Source organism: Choloepus didactylus, chromosome 16 (genome assembly GCF_015220235.1).
Source record: "Choloepus didactylus isolate mChoDid1 chromosome 16, mChoDid1.pri, whole genome shotgun sequence".
NCBI classification, from domain to species: Eukaryota; Metazoa; Chordata; class Mammalia; order Pilosa; family Megalonychidae; genus Choloepus; species Choloepus didactylus.
The window spans coordinates 11,382,951-11,388,950 of NC_051322.1; positions in this window are offsets into that span (position 1 = coordinate 11,382,951).

A 6,000-nucleotide genomic window follows, 5' to 3' on the forward strand; every position below is an offset into this window, starting at 1 on the left:
AAGCTGCAAGAATTCATCACCAAAAGCCCCCATTACAAGAGATGTCAAAGGGAATCCTTTAAGCAAAAGGAAAATTGTAACAGATAAAAATATGGATCTATATTAAGGAAAAAAAAGAACAATGGAAAAGGTAGCTACATGAATAAATATATTACATTTTCCTTATTTTTTTATTTCTATAAAAAATAATGGATTGTTTAAAAATAGTAACAATGTAGTGTGCAGTTTAAAACATATGTACAAAAATGTATGGCAAAATAGCACAAAGGCTAGGAGGGCAGAAAAGGAAGTGTATGATCATGAGGTTCATATACTATACATGACTAGTATAATATTGCTAGAAGATGGACTGTAAGAAGTAAAAAAAAGTGTACTATAAACCCTAAAGCAATCATATCATAACCAAACTATGAATTATGGCTAAACCAACAAAGAATATAAACAGTACCATAAAATACTCAATTCAAAGGGATCCAGAAAAGGAAATAAAGGGAAACAAAATATGCCTAAAATAAATAGAAAACAAAGAGGTAGTTGGTTGAGTTGGACTTAACCATATTGATATTCACAATAAAATAAATGGCAACAAAACCATAATTAAAAGGCGGTGATTTTTAGATTGGATAAAACAGCAAGACCCAACTATGCCACTTACAAGACATCCACTTTATATACAAAGAAGCAAATAGGTTGAAAGTAAAGCACTGGAAAAAAAGGGATGCTAGCTCTAATCCAATGCCAGCTGGAGAGGCTATAATAGTACTAGATAAAATATATTTCAGAGCAAAGGATAAAACTAAGGAGCAAGAAGGTCATTTCATAATGACAAAATAGTCAATTAATCAAAAAGACATGAACACCTTAAACATTTGTGCAGCAAATATTAGAACTTCAAAATATATGAAGCAAAAGCAATAGAACCACAAGTAGAAATAACCTAGAAAAGAGATTTTAATAACCCTTTCTCAATAATTGCTAGAAAAATTAGAATTAGACAGAAATTCAGTAAATATATAGAAGACTTGAAGAACACTCTGCCTCAACTTGATCAAATTAAAATGTGTATAGCTCTCCACCCAATACCTGCAAAATGCACATTTCTTTGAAGTGCACACAAAATATTTGTCAAAATAGATTATTAGCTGGAAAATAATATGTCTCAAATTTAATAAAAATCAAGTCATATAAAGTATGTTCTCCAAATATGACATAATAAAATTAAAAAATCAAGAACCAAAAGCTGCTTTAACTCCTCCAAATATGTGGAATATGATGTGAATGTAATTAAAAGCACTGAATTAAATATTTGAATGTGGTTAAAAGGGGGAAATTTTAGGTTGTGTATATCTTACTAGAATAAAAATTTAAAAAATATGGAACTGTACAATACAAACAGTGAACCCTATTGTAAATGATGGAGTATAGTTAATAGTACAATTATAAAAACGTTCTTTTATAAATTATAGCAAATGTACCACACTAACGCAAGGTGTAAATAATACATTGTTTTATGGAAACTGCATTTTATGCATGACTTCTGTAAACCTACAACTTCTCTGATAAAAAAAGATTTAGACCAAAAAAAAAAAAAAACTATACTTCTAAAACCAGAGGGATCAAAGAAGAAATCAAAAGGGAAATTAGAAAGTATTTGAAATGAATGAAAATAAAAACACAACATATCAAAATATGTAGGATGCCACTATTCCAATAACTCTAAGGAAATTTAAAACCAAAATTTCCTATATTTGAAAGAAGAAATCCATCATTCCAATGATCTCAATGCCCTCTTTAAGAAACTACAAAAAGAAGAGCACACAAAACTAAGCAGATGAAAGGAAGCAAAAAAAAAAAAAAAAAAAAAACGAAAAACAAAAACAAAAACAGAGCAGAAACCAATGAAAGAGGAAACAGGAAAAAAAAAAAAAACAAGAAAAATCAATGAAATAAAAAGCTTTTCTTTGAGAAGTTCAATAAAATTGATAAATCTCTAGCTGGATTGATAATTTTTTTTAAAAAAAGTGAACAACCAAATTACTAATACAAAGAATGACAAAGGGGCCATCACTAGAGAATCCACAGATTATTAAAAGGTCTTTGATGCCAAATAATTCAACAACGTAGATGAAATGTTCAACTTTCTTGAAAGACACAAACTACCTCCTATTATATTGTTTTGTTTTGTTTCCAAATTAAATTAAGGAGGAAAAAATTCCACCAGTCCATGAAAATAAATTGCATAGAAATCTTCTGGACTCTTACAAATTGTTTAATACTTCCTTATTGATGTGGATGTAGTTAAAGACATCATGCAAATGAAGGAAGCCCACTGTGAATTTTTGCATATGTGAAGACAATTCTCTCTCAGGTTGAGTAGCTCTCTGGCTTCCTAGTTAGATGAATGTCCTTACAGAATCCTTTGCATTTTCCTGGGTTGTAGCAATACTCCTAGAATGCTGTTAGTATAAAAAAATAGCCAGTTTGAACACTGTTCATATGATGCTGATTTATGTGTTAAAAGTTTTCTTTAAAATCACCAGTAAGTTTCAGTCTTACTTACAGGTTTATTTAACAATCTATCCTAACTGAAAAACCAGGCAACTGATTCAAATAACGGAGATTTCTCTCCCTCTTTTTTTAAGCAGATCCACAGACTCCACCTCCCGATTCTTCTTCAATAATCTTGCATTAGGGCACGGATGTTAATTTTTTTGGCTTTATCTTTTTTTTTTTTTTTTTAATTCAGATATTTCTGAAGTTTAGCCAGAGATTAGGAAAACTGTGATTCACATGATATTATCTGAAATGTTTTTAATGTCCTCTTAATCAAAAGTCTTTCTTCACAATACTATTTCAGCACCTACAAAGCCAGGCATAGCACCACCTCCATTGTCATAGATAAGTGCACTGAGAATTGTCAAAATATTTAAGATGTGAACCTAAATACTGGACATGAACAATCAATAAGCCCACTGCCAGCGGGTAACTGCTAAATATCCACAGTTGATGGATCCAGCTTTTAATTGCCCAACTTGCACATTTTGTAGTCCTTCACAAGCAAGAAATGCTTTATCTTCCAATCTTGTGCATAGAAACAATTATAATACCAACCACTGTCATACAGCATTAAGAAGGAGAAAGACCCCAGGAAGGTTCTATTACCACTACAGAATTTTAAAGCTTCCTTTATCTGATGATGTTACAGATGTGGCAACTGATCAAATTACCACTGAACTGTGAGGTTCCCAGAGCAAGTTGGTGGCAGAGTCAAAATTCAAGGTCTCCTGATTGATGGCCTAGTGTGTTGTTCTTCAATTTTAAATTTTAATGGGGAAGAAGAGGTCAGAAGCATGTAACATGGTCCAGGATCAAACATCTGGAATAACATGGAGAATTTCTGGTGGATTCATCAAAGGAATCTGGGAGACCCAGGCAGACAGAGGCACAGCAAGACGTCTGCAAACCTCACCTATTTTCTGAAATTACCAGCAGTCAAATTTGCATGTCTATATATCATTAGAAAATAATAATTGCTGTTATATATATCATTTCAGTCTTTTAAGAAGCTGTCCATATTTTTGGTTTATTTAAACTGTCTTTTTTGTATGACAGATGGCTGTGAGAAGTGATAAGTGGGATCACATGATGAACCCCTTCTTCTCATCCAGGAGGAAGTCCCTTTTCCACGTCTACACAAGGCAGTAGAGGAGATGGACCAGTGGTGTGGCAGATACTGCTATGCAGAAACAGTTGTGGCCACTGTGCCATGACTATCTGCAAGCCACAATCAGTAGGGCCATGAAACCCACAAAAAACCCAAATAATGGTGGAGACAGCCACCATCATGGACCATGGAGTCCCTAAAATGAACTCTAGGAGACACAGCACCTCAAGTCACAATCAACTAATCTGAGTTTATGGAGACCCAGTTCATGCTGGAGTTGAGGCTGCTACGAGTTGTTTCTGTGCCACCAGGAGTTTGTTGCTGGGTCTCGTGGTAGTTCTGGTGATGCCAGTGGCCTGCGCAGGTGTGGAGAGTGTAACATGAAACTGACCATTAGGTAGCTTAGGAAAGTAATAAGAGAACTACAGTGTATTAGAGTTAACTGAAGGCATAACACTTAGATGTTTGAAAATTCCTTGATTTAATAAGAATAATAGGGAGGCAGAATAAACCAGAGTCCCTCTCTTTGCCTATAGTATTCCAGATTAATTTGAGGTAGAGCACACAAAAATAAAACTGACATATATGGAAGGTTCCTCATGATGAGAGAAAACATAAAGCACAACAGGAGGCAGTGGATGTCTTGATTGGGAATTAATGATGTAGAAGAAATTTTCATTGCTCTTTCAGCCCCAGCTTAAACACTTGTGACATTTCTGAGCACCCCACATTTTTAGCAGTACAGTGAGAACATGCTCTTTTGTATGTTCTGGGGAAGTCGCAGACACTCTCAGAGGCCATCTCCCAGCCCTCCTCTTTTTCCCCTCCTGCTTGTTTGCGTGCAGATGTTTCAATGTTTCTATTGTGCAGCCCAGAAGACTTTAGGTCTAATGGAACGGCCTGCTGGCGTCTTGAACCTGAAACCAGGAACGAGCAGTCCCATCTGCTGGCCAGGATGGGAACTCTACACAAAGGTTACTTGATATATGTTTTTTTGCCTGGTGGAAGGGCCCCCTCCAACTGGGTGTATAAAAGCCCATCCTCCACGCAGCATAGGGTCCCTCATCTTCCTCAAGAAGTGGGGTATGTGGGGTCACCATCCATCGACCCTGACCGGAGCATTTGGCCTTGCTGCAGGACCCGCCATGAAGGGGCATCTCCTCCTGCTCTTTAATACCCTTTGTGCTGTGTAAGTAATAAAGTCATTTGTTGAGAATCTCTGCTGTGCCTGAGCCCATGTTCCCATGACACACTACACAGTGACTAATTCCACATTGCATCAAGTAGATTATCCGATATTTGTACCCATTTGTCCTAGTTCTGAATATTTGAGCTATACAGCATAAATTTACTATGTATTGACAAAATATTTGAAGGAGGTTGATCCCTGTGCCCCAAATCTTCTCCTTCTCTCGGTGTATTTGGGATGGAAAAGACTGAAATGTTTACAGCCACGTATAAAGGGATGCATTTTACTCTATCATTGTTGCAAGCACACGCGTGCGCGCACACACACACGTGCACCTGTCTGTTTTGCAAAGCAGAGATTTTGAAACAAACCCAAACCATCTATTCAATCCTAACGAGCAAGATGGTAAAGTCTGGAGGGGTGGAATGAAGAGGTTTAAGTCATAAATTCTTAAAGGATGTTTGTCTGAGTCACCAGAAGCTCCTGCTAGACTGCAAACTGTGCAGCAAGATTAAGACAATCCTTTGAATAGCCCATGGTAACTATGGTAGCTTGAACTGAGCAAGCGCTGCATAAATATTAGATTAAATTGATTTATAATTTGGGTCTTAGTTTGGCAAAAAGAAATGTAGTAATATTTGCTTTCTCTTTACTCACAAGAATACTTGTAGAGTATATAAAGAAATTTTTAAGAGATCATTGAAAAACACACCAAAGTACTACACACTAAATATACAGGGTTATGGAACTGCTACCAAAGAAAATCAAAGCCACACTACTTCACATTGTCCTTGGTGCAAACATCTGGTTCTCAACTGCATGTTGCATCCAGATGCTGAAACATAAAGTGTTAATGTGCATCTTTATGAACTACCAGATGTTGTTCCTTCACATTTTTTTTCATTCAGTCTGTTTTAGATTCATAGTGTGTTCTCTTGCTGCATTAATTTCTTACAAAAGTCTCTTCAAATTATAAAGAGAAGCTGTTTATGTGTGGGAGTAGATAGACAGATGTGTCTGTGCTTGTGTAACAAATAGTCTTTTTTACAAGCATTTCTCTATAGGCTTATTTTAGAGCAGTCTGACTTGTGATTCACCCTTTGGGTGAATCTGTGGTTTAAAGTGTCACTTGATCTAATTGTCCATC